This window comes from Cryptomeria japonica, chromosome 9 (assembly GCF_030272615.1).
Source record: "Cryptomeria japonica chromosome 9, Sugi_1.0, whole genome shotgun sequence".
Taxonomy (NCBI): Eukaryota; Viridiplantae; Streptophyta; class Pinopsida; order Cupressales; family Cupressaceae; genus Cryptomeria; species Cryptomeria japonica.
This window is the reverse complement of record NC_081413.1, coordinates 11,331,985-11,348,132: the sequence shown is the minus strand read 5'-3', so window position 1 is coordinate 11,348,132 and position 16,148 is coordinate 11,331,985. Positions and strand designations below refer to the sequence as shown.

The 16,148-nt window shown below is 33.2% G+C and overlaps 1 long non-coding RNA gene across 1 annotated transcript; it reads left to right on the top strand.

The window, feature by feature from the left end:
- The first annotated feature begins 1,760 nt into the window (after positions 1-1,760).
- LOC131858228 (uncharacterized) lies at positions 1,761-4,761 on the top strand. The gene is made up of 3 exons (XR_009358973.1): positions 1,761-1,892; positions 4,070-4,126; positions 4,228-4,761. It is a non-coding gene; the product is annotated as an uncharacterized LOC131858228 (long non-coding RNA).
- The last annotated feature ends 11,387 nt before the right edge of the window (positions 4,762-16,148 follow it).

Genomic DNA, 16,148 nt, shown 5'->3' with positions numbered 1-16,148 from the left:
CTTTGCTCATATTTTGTACTCCTGGCCAGAGCTGGTATATAGTTAGTCAGTTTTTTGTTGTCTCTGAAACTGGAAATATTTTAGTTTTTTGAAGGAGCAAACGGTATATTGACACCTCTAGGATATAAAATCTTTACTATTAATATAGGTGATGTCATATCCAGTTATTTACTTACTAAAAAAAATTAGAATAAAAATTGATATGAAAATCTATGATATATTTTAGATATTTAAATGTTATGTTATGTTGTAAATTGAAGAGAAATGAATATGTCTTGATTTGAAATGTGTAAATAATTTTTATAATGCATATTATTATTCATGCATTGACATATTGATGTCTCTCTCTCGAGTTATGAGTTTTTGCTGGGTTTCAAAGACAAACATGTGTTCCAGGTAGTGGTTTCCTAGAATCTTGGTAGTAATTAGAGTGATGGGATTTGTACACACACACACAAATAGTTTATTACGAATGAATAAATTTAGTGAAATGACTATGATTGTTAAAACAATTTTGATTTACATAGCTTGATTAAATAGGTAGAAGTAAATATGTAAATATCTTTTTGTTACTAATGTGAAGTGATGAAACGATTCATTGTTTGTTTTAGTTTTGAAAAAAATTTACGCATAATCTTCTTAATACCTTGACCAATATTTGATGCTAAAATAGATATAAAAATAATTTAATTTCAATTGAAAAAGAGATTTTGATGTAAATTAAGAGTATAACTCTTTATTTATACAAATAATATTAATTAAATTAGAATAAAAAGGGTAAAAGAACTCTAAACACCCTCATGTGTAAAAGAAGCGTGGACTTTTAAGTAGTTCCAACAAGTAAGGTTAGTTAAGTAGAAATGGACGTGGAGTCTTTATGAGAAATATATGAGAAGTTGTCATTAGGCATTATTTAAAACAAGAGAAGTGGACTAATGAGGCATAACCGCCACATGAACCTCATGTGTGATTTTGAACTAGTGGTGACTTTAATTAAGCCGATAGGCTTTTAGTATGGGGTTTTTTGATCGGGAAAGTGTCAGCCATCCGGAAAAAATAATTTTCCGACACGTTTCCGTCAAGTTTTCTGCCAACTAAAAAATATGTTTAAGGTTTTTATTTATAACATTGTATTAATTTTTGGGCGACATGTATGTAGTACGTCTTCTACGTATTTGTCAGCGAAGTTAATTCATTTGAGTTGAACATTTGATGGTGGTGCACTCAATATTGGACAAACATTTATTGGTTTGAATGCTTACCAGTTCATGGTGGCCTCGCAGAGTATGACGATGAATTCACTTTGCATTCAGAGAAAATTGATGCTCAGGATGAAGAGAAGAAACTCATATGCTCCTCATTCTATTGTCTCTACAAATATCGTTTTTGCTTGCCTTCATTTATATCCAAAGCCTCTGCTGAGTAGGGATTTCTTAAAACATTAGGGTTCATCAAATTACAGAAGACAAAGAACCTAGCTTCTGTTTTGTTTGTGGATAATGGCGGAAGAAGAATCTATGTTTTTAAGATACCTATATGTTGAATGCACCGGTATTTCCCTCATTTCCACGCGAGATAAAAAATTGGGTATTTTTATTCACAGAGTAAGGGCAATTAGGTTTTATACGGTTAATTTTTTGTTCTTGCAGTTGCTTATAGGATGTAATTTTTTTGGGTTTTTGGGTTTTTTTGCAGTTAATCGGTAATACACGCTAGTTTATCTTAACAATTTTATGGAAGGATGCGTTGCCATGCTCAAAATCATGGAGTCATGCTGTAGTGTGAAGGACAAGTATTTGAAGCATATGGAAATGTTTGGGTTCAAAATTTGAACTATTTTGCAATTTTCTTTGGCCGGAAATTGAGAAGATCAGATTGATACAATGGCTAAGGTGTGATTTCCTTATATTTCGTTTGTATTAGACTTTGCTATATTTTATGCAAAATATGATTCTGTTTTCTGGTATCTTTTTAAGTTTTTCTTTTTCCTTTCAATAATGTTTTTGGGTTTCGATAATAGATCTGAGATTTTGAGGTGTACTGAAATGGCTATCTAGCGCCAACTTTTAACGAATTCAAGTATCCAAGTTTTGAATTTCGGTTTTTATATTTCAGCTACAATTGTGTTAGCTTCTTTGGTTGTTTCTCTAGCAGTACTTGTGTTTGCCGATCTGTATATATAATTTGACTTTCTTTATTAAATATATATGTGTGTGATATGATTTAAAATGGATTTTTGAGATACCCAATTGAAGAAATTGGAATTTTTGTAGGTTGTTTTGTTTCATAAGACTATGAACATGAAATTAAAAAGGACCGCAAGTGAACAAGTTCAAGATTATTTTGGCAATTCTTTCTAGATGCATGATAGAAATTTGGTATTAGTTTTAGCATATAAATAAATATTCATACCATTTTACATGTGATTGACCAAAGACGTCAAAACCAGAATTAACAAAGTGATTAATTTCAAATACAGAACCTGCATTAAAGTAAAATGCAGAGTTAGCTTCCTTTGATTCGAGACATTGATTAGAGTTAGCTTCCTTTGATTCGAGACATTGATTAGAGTTAACTTCTTATATGAAGTTGTTTGACTCTGTCTTATTCTTGAAGTAGTCAGATCTGGTCTTGACATGTGTGACAGTTTTTAGGTGATATATGCATCTCTCTTGACAGTTGATTGTTAGGATGAACATCAAGTTTTTTATCAAGTTTTTGGAGCCTCTAATTGACATGGTTTTTCTGGATGATCTCATTTTGGCTGTGAATCATCTTATCATTTTTTTTGTTAAGTTTCAGTCAATGCAGAACACATATTTTTTAATTTATCAATTGAACATGAAATTAAAAAGGACCACAAGTGATCAAGCCCAAGATTATTTTGGTAATTCTTTCTAGATGCATGACATAAATTTGGTATTAGTTTTAGCATATAAATAGAGATTCATACTGTTTTACATTTGATTGACCAAAGACGTCAAAACCATAATTAACAAAGTGATTCATTTCAAATATAGAACCTGCATTAAAGTAAAATTCAGAGTTAACTTCCTTTGATTCGAGACATTGATAATTTTGTAAATCTCAGATTAAAAATCCTCGGCATTTAGTATATAGATAATTTTTTAAATGCAGCTTGGTTGGACAATAGCATTTGAACCTATACTAGTATAGAAGATGCTTATTTAATATTAAATTAAAGATTAATTGTACTGTGAAATACTTTGTTTGAGTATAAGTTTCATCTTTCAAGCACTTTGGTAACTTGCCTTGCTATATATCATTGCAAGCAGGAAAATGACACTTCCTGTGTTATTTGTTGTCTTAGATTTAGAAAGAAGTTGTTAAACTCTAACCATCTTTACATTTTGAATTTGGAAATACTCAAAAGCATAGCTATATATAGAAATTTTGTTAGACCATGCACAAGAAATTTCTTTTGGTTAAAAATCTTTGTGTTCTCCATGGTTGTGGCCAATCAATTCAGCATGAGTGTCAATCTCTTATCCTTATGTGAGAAGTTTCATTCAGGGAATTTGGCTTTTGCAATGAAGAACATAATTTCTAATTTCTTCAAGTAATCTATTTTACTGCTGGCACATTTGGAAGTTGCATGGAAATCTGCATGCTCTTTTAGGTTTTTGATTGTTAGAGCTGCAATTTAGCTTTTGGAACCATTCAAGGTGATAGATTTTATGTACATCATCTTATTTTGTGATAATTTGGATCAATGCAAAACAAATATTTTATAATTTATTTGATGAGTTGAATCTTTTTCGTAGATTGTTTATATTTCATTTATAAGGAACACAAGTTATTAAGTTTGAGATTACTTTGGTGATTCTTCCTGACCTATGATAGAAAAGTGGAATTGGTTTTAGTATATACATACAAAAGTATACCGATCTATCAATATGTGATCAATTGCTAGATTTAACTAAATGGTTCATTTTAAATAATGTCTGCATCAAAGTCAAATATCAAGTCTACTAACTTTGATTCGATATTGTTCCTATGAGAAGTATGGCCAGTTACATATGAGCACTTTTTTTGTTTTTTCTTATAGCATAGAATTTGCAACATTGTTTGCCGCAGTCATGCACCCAGTCATCTTCAATGCAAAGTAATATTTCTCTATTCCTTTCACTATAATATGATTCTGATTCTGATTTTTTTTTAGATTTAGAAATTATAGTCTTAATGGTTTATAATTTGTAATTGCAGAGACATATGGAATCTCAGGATACATACGTTCTAAGACAGAAAAATGGATGTGCACTCTAGGCTCGTGAGAAAGGACAAAGCAATACCAAAGTGGTGGTTTTTCATGATTCTTGCCTTGACTTTAACAGTCACCATTACATTCTGTGATTCGTTTAAGGATCAACGTCAATTGCAGTGGTGGGGAGTGCTCCTTTCATGTGGCCTTGCCATATTCTTCGCTCTACCAAATGGCATTATAAAGGCTACTATTGATAAGTTATCAAAGTCTTGCATTTTGAAGAAGATAATGGTGATCATGTTGCAAATTCTTGCATAAATGTACATTCTTCTCTATACTTGCAAATCAGCGCATCTTCCACGACCGCCTCATATCCCTTCCTACAGTTTGATCTATGTAATACCGTAGGTGATAAATCTTTGTCTTGGCAACTGGAATGTTTCTTTAATGTATTTCCTATTTACATCATGAACCGCATATTTTCAGATGAAGCATATTTTTTATAGATTTATCATTTACAATACTTAATAATTTTTTTCCCCTATCCACGTGTTAATTGGGTTTTGTTCCAAATTGCATCATGGAGGCCAAGCCATCTTCTTATGATAAACTTATTCCCGAGGATATTTTGAATGGTGAAATGAATTTCATGTTTAGTTGAAAATTGTCAGAGATGACAAGCTTGGATAAATCGGTGAAAAAGTAGACATTAAACTCTAGAAAGAGTTTAATATGTGTTGATTAAAATCACCTAATTTAGTTGAATGTGATTTACTAAGTATCATTGTCTGTCCTTTGATTTCTAGCCTTATAACAGTATCATCTAAGTTGTTTGCACCAACGTTAAATTGTGATTAATCTATTCTCCATTTAGCCAATCAAACTGTCAGGATTTCTTGTATAATTTCCTTCCTAATGTGTCATTGCAACATACATGCTTTTTATACAAAATTTTGATGAAAATAATTTTGTCGTCTTGTGATTGGTGTTTTAGATGTGTGGCAGATATATTCCCAAATATCAATGCAAGAGAATGCACATAAAACTATAGCTCTGTCAGTTCATTGCAGGGATATGAGGTTTTCAAGGATCAGATGGAATTTGTTAATAACCCACATGCCTTGACGTTTGGATGTGGCAAATGTTGAGAGAGTTATGTAGTGTCTAGAAGCCTCTGGCATAGGTTTTCCTGTTTTGCATTTTTCATCACAGGGGGAGCAAAAAAAAGAAGACTGTGTTGTGTAGTAGCAGATAGCTCCAGATTCATGTACATTTTTGGTTTTGGCTCAAGAGGTGTTAAGGAGAACATAGTCAGGTCAGCTGAAAATTGAAATCATGGCAAATGACTTATTTCAAGATTGTGCACAAGATTGTGTCATGCTGTTAACGATGTTGATGAGAAAAAATGGACACAGTTTGCACGAAAAATATTATGAAACCCTGTCAAAACAGAATTTCCTAAAAAATGAGACGAACCAAAATCAGTCTTCCTAAGCTACTGGATCAATCTTTTAACAATAAATAAAAAGTGATGTAAAAATATTGTGATTTTAGAGGTACTAGATTCTTGCGCTTGAGATAAGGTTTTTGCAGCCTTTTAAATGAAAATATTGGCTGTTGAGTCAAAATTTGTTTTCAAGCCTGAGGCAAGGATTGTTTGAACTGTTTGGAAGATTTTTATCCAGTATGAGACAACTTTCCTAGTGAAAGATATTAAAAAATATAGCCTATTGGTTAATCAAAACATTCACTAAAAATGGGCACAAAAATTTAGAACAAATAAAGTGCATATTCATTTCAAAGAACTTGAGTGCATGTACTCTGCCCTATATAATATGTTGTTTTGGTCATGATGTATCCGTGCCTAGGCATACAAGTAAAACAGATCTTTTGTACAGCGTGATAGCGACTTGTTAGTCAATCGCAGTCGTTTATTGCAAAATCGACGATGTAAAACGCGCGACTAACACGCGTGTTAGTCAATCCGTACTGTCGTTTTGAAGCCAAAATAGATGTGTCCTAGAATGTTACTGTATTTAATAAAAGTCACTTTTAAATTAATAAACAGTAAATGAATATACTTTTTATTCCACTAACTTATAATCTTCACTAGAACTTCCTTTTTTGAAAGTGCTAAAGGGCTGTTGAAAACCACTCTGTATGAAATAAATAGACTATTATGAGATAAATGAAGCATTCTTTCTATAAATGCATAGTTTGTTATAATGTATCATTGAGAATTTTAATGATATTTAATTTTGGACATTCTACTTTGTGCTACTCATTTCTTTAAATGACATCCACACAACACTCGCAGTTCCAGCTTGTATGCTCAATGATTCAGAACAATTCTCATCTTAAAATTTTTATTCACTTGTTTAGACTTCGTCATACAATGCCCACTTCCCATTGTTCTAATTTAGTGATTCAAAAAACAGAATTTTTTCACATTAGATCATTGTTTTCTGCCTAATTATGAATATGACACACTTTGCCAGAAAATTGCTTTTCTATATTAAAATATTTCAAATGCTAGATTAACAATCTCCTTTTAAACGTTTATCTCTTTCTTTTCTACTTCACTAATAAATAAAAATGATCAAATGTAATGGTACACTTTTAAAAGTACCCATCTTCCATTTACACAAACTCCGCCTATCGGCTTCTTGTTGCGGGCACAAAGCATGCAACTGCTAGTTATTAATGAATAGAGGAAAAATATAGTCTTTGATTGGGATGATAACTTGTTGTTTTGGAGGAGAGAGGTGAGGGAAAACATCAATATAGGTTCAAAGCTTAACATTTTTGGGTTGGAAAAAAAAACTATACCATTTTGCTGATGGAAAATTTAGTTTTGACTCCTAATAAAGAAGAAAGCACTATCTATTTTTATTTTTCAGATACAATTAGCAATTTTGGGTAAACAAGATAAGAAGATAAAAAGGAGGGACAACGTAGAGTGTAGAGGTGTTGTTGCGCATTGAAGGTTCGAAATCAAATAAGAGAGAAGGGCGAATAAGAACAATAGAGAGAGGCATATTTATTCTTGTAAAATACACTTGCTTGAAATTTTTTGGAAGCCGTTGTATATAATGATATCTTCTATAAAAAACACATTTTTCTTCTTAGGGTGATCCAAACCTTTCATTTTGACCCAAGTTTTGAAGTTTTTTTTGAGTAATTATTTATGATCATATACTTGCTTTAATTCGACAAACATAAATGTGTTCAGGAAAGGAAAAACCTTTGAGATCAACATTTTGATATTGTTGATCTAGCATATTAAATTATGGTTACCTTACAAATTTATCTATTTAGTGAATTCTCAGTTTGGTATACTTAACCAGTGCACACTTCTATAGTATTTACCTGACTCCAATTCCATGTTGATTCAAACCTTATGGGCCATAAGATGGATTATACCAACTTGTTTTCTATGAAGGAAATTGTATTAGTGTTAGTATTTAATCTATTCATTAAGCTGGATATATTCCATTCATTCAACAGTAGATATGCAACCTGTAGCTCCAAATATGAATTGTACATCTACCTATAATTTTTTGGATGTGGTTGCTTTCTATGAATTCTGGTAAAGTAACTATCCAAGCGCATTCATTTGTAGCACTTAACAAAAATTGTCTCCAGTCTTTAAGCATTGCCCAATGCTCATAATTTATTTTTTTATTCATTTAGTAACATATCCAGCGTAATATGTGGCTCCAACAAAGTGCCTTTATAATTAGGCCTCAAGACATGCTTCTTAACATCTTTTTATTTATTGTTTTGTCTTTCATATTGTAATTTTTGGAATAAGTCAAAACAGAATTAGATATGTGTCAAAGAGTTTCAATTGAAAACAATGACTATTTGTAGATTTGTCCTCCTCTACTAGTTTGTTGTCAATCTCCAATAGTTAGCTATCAGTTACTTTAGCATATTTGTAGGGAAACAATTTGTCTTCACTGCTATATAAATGTGTAATATTTGTTCAATAAGATTAATTCATCAAGTTCCTCTGTTTTGAGTGTTTCATCTCTACTATTTTGTATTTTTTAATAGTAATAGCAAGTGGAAAAAAAATGACCACATATGTTTCTTTTATTTGGGTCACAAATTGATAGCTTTCTTATATTTAATATCATTTTCCAATATCCTAGATTGGAGAATTGGTATCTTGAGGTTTAATTTTCATTTCCTGAAATACTTATGTTACGTGAGAATAGTTTTACCCGCTAAACAAACACATATCTTTTGAAGACAACATTCAAATGGACAAACTAAATTTTTTATTTAAGATAAAAAAAAATCAAAAGAGTTTGACTCTAGAATCCATTCTGCAAAATATAGAATGAAGGATAACAATAATAGTATTAACTTTTATTGTGTATATTTCAATAGTTTTAATTATAAGAAATCAATAATCTTAACATTGTTATGATAACCGGTGGACAACTAAGAGGGGGGTGAACTAGTTGTCAATAGATTATGAAACTTTAAACACACAAAACCTTTTACCAGAATGCATAAACCAAATACCAGAACAACCGATATATCAATTTTAAGCACAAACATAAATCAAAGAACAATTGCCATCCATCCACAACACATAACACTAGGATTTGTATGTGGAAAATCCGATAAAGGGAAAAACCACGGTGGGAAGCCTAACCATAGTCAAATAATACTTCTCCAGTAAGTATGTGATTATAATAAGAGGGGCATGCACATGCAGGAAGACACACTGCCTAGAGTGCACTGCTCATCACCAAAGGAGCCTCACTGACTAAAAAATAAATCTAGACTACAATCTGGAAAGATGAATGAACTGCAAGAATAACATCTCCTATGCCAGTATAGTTTTGATTAAGCTCAATACCAGAGGTCTTAAACCTCTTACACAAACCCAATTCGATCACCTATGATTGATCAGAACCTCTACATATGATTACAACTTTATTCACACACAGTTAATCCCATAACCATTTGTTACCATCACATATGATCTACAAAGAGATCTTACATCATATATATCCCACAAACCAATGATAAACCAAGTCGGCCTAAGACCGAAACAACATAAACCAATCAATTAATCCAACCGATAATGCATTGGGAGCATCAACCAATACGTTACATAAACTGGTCCATAACCTAACAGAATAAAATCAGACCTAAAATAGGCTGCCAAAAGCCAAATGAAACACCACCAATCAACTGGAAAATGAACATGATAACCATCAGTATCCTGATAACCTTCGAGAAGTTGCACCAACACCACTTATCAGATTCATCAAAAGATCTTCAACAAAGCTATATCGGTAAAACCTTTACCGATAACCAAAAGGCTTACTAGAACAAATGATAGCTTTTGGATCATCAAATATTGAACCAACTAAATGAGATACGTATTAGGAACATATGAATAACCAATACAAACCAATTCCACAAGTCGGAACATACCAGAGAAGATCTTCAGATCAACTAAATAATCCAACCACTCTATCGGAACCCAATGGACAGCAAAACAACTAGTGTTGATATCAATGACAAACATCAATGCAACACATAATCAATTCCTCTAAATTGCCAACCATCTCCCCCTTTGGCATTGATGGCAACACTAGATGTGAAAAACATCCAAGTGCCAAGAAATGCCAAACAAGTCTCCCCCAAAGGAAGACATCCAACAATCTCCCCAAAATGATATGACAATGAAGTTATGAACCAATAGACCAAACTCCCCTTGTGAATGATATCCATGTTAAGCTCTGATCTCTATTTTTCATATATATATCTCTCCCCCTTTTGACATCAATGCCAGAAATTTGACATAAACATCAAAGAAAAATCATAAATCCTCTGAACCATATAGCTGACTACTCCCCTGACTAGTAGCACCAACACATCAATCTAGAATGAATGATAGCTCTGATAAATGCATACCGGATTGATGCCAATCAACATCACTCAAGTCTCTACCGGAGGGGCAGAGACCACCAATTTGTCTCTGAAGTATTCAAATGATTCCTTAGGCAAAGGTTTAGTAAAGATATCTACAATCTGCTTTTTAGTGTTCACATAAACTAGTATGAGTTCATTTGCTTCCACCTTCTCCTTCATAAAATTATAATTGATAGAAATGTGCTTAGTCTTAGAATGAAATACCAGATTCTTTGATATGTCAATAGCAGCAGAGTTATCATAGTGAATAACTACTGGTTCATTGCAATCTACCCTTATATCCTTCAACATTTGCTTCATCCACAGAACTTATGTATAATTAGTAGCAGTAGCAACATACTCAGCTTCAGTAGTAGATAAAGAAGTATATGACTGTTTCTTGTTGATCCATGAAACAAGTTTGTTTCCAAGAAAGAAAGCTCCACCGAATGTGCTCTTTTAGTCATCAACATCTCCATCCCAATCTGCATTTGTGTATGCACATAGTGTAAAGTCATCATTTTTACGATACCACAAACTATACTTAGTTGTTCCTTGTAAATACTTGAAAATCCTTTTCACTGCACTCTCATGATTCTCTCTAGGATCACTCTTGTGAGATTTTGCAAAGATCAAGGGCACAATGAAAAGCACACAAAAGAGAGACAATAGTTCGACAAGAACAAACTGTATTCTCATCAATATGCAAAAGTGATCAATTGTATTAACCAATACAATGAATATGGGACTGCTTATATAGGCAAGGCCAAATGGATATGTGAGCACATAATCATGAAATGTGGCTCAATGAGAAACAAGGGTAGGTAAGAAAAAGTAGGGGTAGGTAGGAGAAATAATATAATATTCCACAAGAGGTGGATCACCCATCGAATGTGGAATGTAACAGCAAGATAAGACCAAAAAAGGTGGAATTTCTCCTACAAGCATCATCCCTATGTGCACACTTCCCTAAGTGTCTCATATCCAAACTACAATTAGATGCATTATCCTAAGTCAACTTAAGTAAAGTGTAATTATATCTTATAAGAATAAATAATTACACCAACACCCCCCCTTAAGTGCAACTTAGGGGAATGAAAACTCAAGTCAACAATGCAAGATGGGTCTCGGCTACTAGGCCATGATAGGTACCCACGTACAATATGAAAATGCAAGCAAACCTATGTAATGCAATCGCTCACAAACGGAGAAAGGGAGAAAACCTAGTGGGAAAAAACTCCCCCCAAAAGAGAGATAAATGTACAAAGAGACTCTCAAAGAAGAAGGACAAAACCTCAAAGAGGAAAAATCGCCCCCCCCCCATAAGAGAGGAAGGAGAAGTCAACTGACCCCCCCTAATGAAACATCCTGCAATCTGCTCCATTGTAGGACAATACTGCAAATCAATGACCTACTCCTGAATCAGCTCCTGAATGTAATGCATATAAATCTCGATGTGTTTGGTCCATTGATGCTGAACCGGGTTCTTCGAGATTGCAATAGCACTCTGATTGTCACAATGAAAGACTATCGACCATGGAGTGGAGAACCCAAACTCTGTGAGAATATGTTGAAGCCAAATAGTCTTAGTCGCTGCGCTAACAACCCCTCGATCCTCAGCCTCAATCAAAGAGAGAGCAATACAATGTTGCTTCTTTCTTTGCCAACAAATGGGGCCCGAACCAAGGTGGAAGTTGTAACCAAAAGTAGACTTACGATCATCAAGATCGCCAGCCCAATCGGATGAAGAGAGTCAAAAAATGGATCACGGAGTGTGATCCGAAACGTTGATGCAAAAATCTTTGACACAATCGAATCCAGAAATCTCTTGATAATTATATTTAGAACTCCAAAAAATTTAGTCATATATTACTATCGACATAACCATTGCACCTCCATTCCTCTTCTAGAAAAGTAGTAGTTTCTGTAGAACTCCAAAACTTTTAACCATATATTACTATCGACATAACCAATTAGTCATCGGTAGTGGTATCTTTTAAAAGGGTACCGTGGTCATCGGTACTGGTACCTTTTTAGGGTGTAAATTGGATTTGTGTGAATTGGATTTTAAAAGTGTAATGTAATGGTATCTTTTTAGTGCATGAATTAAATTTCCCCAGTGAAATTTCAATGACTCGACAGTTGACTAGTTGACATAAAACATAACTTATATTATTTTAAAAATATGTTATGCTTGGATATTACTGGTTGGTTGCATCCACAAATAATGACTCACCTATCCGTAGTTGCGTCCTCTTTCATAATATTTTAATATGAAGACGCACTCATATTAGTATTAGACCTTTACTCTTTCAATACCTAGATTAAGTCTTGCTTGCAGAATAAATTATTCAATTCGCTCGTGGCAGATTTTTTGACTAATTTTGTAATGAACATATAATTTTTTATTAATTTTGTGGACACATCATGAAAAGGTTTTTTTTGACTAATTTTGTAATGAATATATATATCATGAAAATTAGGAATTTGAAATTATTATTTTTCTAAAAAATTAATTTGTTTTAATATGATGTGCTTAAAAATATTTTTAAAATATTATATGAAGACTAACATATAAAATATTATTTATTCTGAATTTATGCTTATTGTAATTAGATGTAGAACTATTTGGACTACGGTCCCGGGCAAGGCCGGAGGTTTTCTCACCTCCACTCTTTCCTACCGGCGCCCGCACGAGTGGAGTGATGTAAAAAATTAATTTTGATTAATAAAATTTTTTAGCTACGACCTCTTACTGATCAAAAAAAAAACATATAAAATACTATTTTAAATTTTCAAAGTGGACACATTATGAAAAGACTTTTTAACTAATTTTGTAATGAATATATGATTTTTTTGTAATTTTGAAAGTGGACACATCATGAAAAATAGGAATTTGAGCATATTTTATGAAAACTAATCAAAAAATATTTTTTCTTTTTAAAAAATTGTGTAGAATAAAATCTAGTTAAATAACTTAAATAGTTATTAATCACTTCTTTGCTAATCAATTAAGGTTTTAAATTTTTTAATCTAAAATTAATTTTTTTATTTTTCAAAAGTTAACATGTAAAATTTTTAACAAAATTATTTAAAAAATGATTTATTTATCATTTGATTGATATAAACTAATTTTGTGAGCATAAAATTTAATTTTCCTCGAATAAAAATATAGAACTTTTATGCACAATCAAATCAATAAATATATCATTTAATACTATATAAAAAAACACACACAGATAACATGACACCATTCTTACTAATGGAAAATTTATGAACGTCGAGTTTTATTATTATTTTTTTAGGGAGTATTAATTTGTTTCACGCAGCTCTAATCCCATTTCCAATCTACGACAACTATTAATAGATAATTACTGGCAGTTTCGTGCGCGATACAAACTAACATAACCGGCTTATTAGTTGTCTGTGTTATTGATATTAAGAATTGTAATATCTAGAAATCACACTCACTTTTCAACATATTTAGCCATTGTCTATGCATCCCCCAAACTTGCTATTTGTTTTTGTTTTTAAATAATTAAAAATTAAAATATAAAGAATTTTTTTTTTCAACTAATTATTAAATATGATCAATAGTCAATTTTGGATGCTGGATAGACATTGCGGCATATTTATACTTTTTATTATTGATAGATTAATACTTTGTAATTAATGCTAATCTAAGAGTCTTGAGCATTTGATACTATGGTAATGAATAAAGTAGCTTAATTAAAGTGCTGATATTCTTAAAAGTAGGAAAACTTTCATTTTGAATTAAAATGACTCTTTTATTTGGAATGTTGCCAAATCAGGTAAATACAATGTTAGTTTGGGATACGAACTGCAAAGAAAGAGGTAGAAGGATTGCAAATGGCCCGCTATTCTATGTTGGAAAAAATGGGTGTTGCCTAAAGCTGGTGCCTTCCTATGGATTGCATTGCATGGAAGGATTCTTACAAGCGATAGACTTAAAACAATAGGTATAGCGTGGCCCAGCAGATGTTGCTTTTGCAAACAAGAGGAAGAATCCGCAGAACATTACTATACGGTTGTTTTTATTCAAAGCAGTGTTGGGATTGGCTATTGTTGAAGCTTCAGAACCATATGGTGCACAATAGTACTTTCAAAGACTTTGCTTGGCTGATGGGTGGCAAGTCCTCAAAATGGGGAAGTTTGTGGATTGTTGGCCCATCTATGGTCACTTGGCACGTGTGGAAAGAGAGAAACATAAGGATATTCAAGGAGGAAGAGTTGGAGGTTGTTCTTCTTATTAATAAAATCCAAGGGGCTATAGGAGAAACTATTAATGGCAAGATCCAAGGGAGAAGATTTAAATATTATTCTAAATGGGATATGGAGATGGAGCAAGTATGAAATCTGAAACAAAGCAGTAATCACCTTCAAGGTGTGAAATCAGTTGAAAGGAAGAAAGTTAAGTGGACACCTCCTCCACCCAGTTGGAAAAAATTGAACTTCGATGGAGCTAATCGAGGAAATCCTGGATTATCTGGTTTTGGTGTGGTAGTTAGAGATGAGAAGGGTAGCCTAATAGGGGCAATATGTGGTCCTATGGGAATTGCTACTAATAACATAGTGAAAATCACTGCAGTAGAGGAAGGTTTGAAATGGGCCTCATCTAATGGAGTTTCGAAGGTGATTCTCAAGTCATCCTAAGCGGGATCATCAAAAAAGAATTTACGAATTGGCGATTAAATGCTTGGATCCCGAGGATAAATTGCCTGCTTCAAAAGTTGATGAATTACCATCTTCACCATATTTTCAATGAGGGTAATCAAGTGGCGGATTTTCTTGCAAACCAATGGATTGCAGAGACTCTGCAAGTAGTCATGTCATCGGTAGATACAAGGAACAGAGATTTTTAGAGTATCATGAATAATGACAGAGCTCATTTCTCAAAGACGGGGATAGGGTGAAGTATCATTATAAATTATGTCTTTAGGATAAGACAGGTATGCTCTTACCAGCTTTATTCATGCGGGTTGGATAGAAGCTACTTCATCCTTCCTTGACAGGTTTGCGACTGGTTTTGAGAGCCCGGTGAGAAAAGAGAAGGCAGGTTTGGAGTGTTAGATGGATGGTTCTAGAAGTGTTAGGCCTATTTAATGCAAATTTCAGACTGGGCGAAGCAAGCATCTTTCAGAAGAAAACATGGTGCATCGATTTGGCCTAAGTTGTCTCTGCCGCAAGGAGACTTTGGAAGCCTAGTGCGAGCGTCTTTTTGATATAGATACAGAAGGTCAAAATGCCATTCAAGGTTTGTTAGAGGACGCGTTTAGTGAGGAGAGGCATTGGTGTGACAGTTATATTTATGAAATCATCCTGTGCCTACTGGTTGATGTTCTTCCATTGAAGGAGGCATGCGTGTAGAAAATGGTAGGCTTTGTGAGGGAAGAAGTTGTAGAGGCTATGGGTGGTGCGGTTCTGGAGGTGGTAGAGGAGTGGACCAGCATTCTAGGCCCCTATTTCAATCCCGCTGCTATCCTATCAGATGTAGAGTGTTCAGATTTAGAGGATGAAGCCCAGTTAGCCACAATAGCTCTTAGGAACAGGAAGGAGGAGTTTATGGTAGAAGCTTGGGAAGTTTTCCAAGTTGGGGTCATGAATGCAGACATGGGTCGTTTAGGAGGATGATGTAGAATGAAGATGGTTGGCTTTCGAAAGCCAGCACTGATAAGGTGGCGACTATTGGAGTACAGGTGGCCACCATTATAAGGCTAATGTAATTTGGTTAAGTTTTGTCATGTATGGTTTCGTCAAGTTGGTAGGTAGGTTCAGTCAGTCAAATATATTTTGTAATCTTTTTTTGATTAATATAGGGTGCTATCCCCACCTTGATAGAACTTGATTAAAAAAAAAATTCTTATTATTTAATTATAATTATTTAAATATTCATCAAACGAAAACAAATCTTTAAACAATCACAAAATGCATACTCCAATCTCAATTATTTATCCTAGCTCAA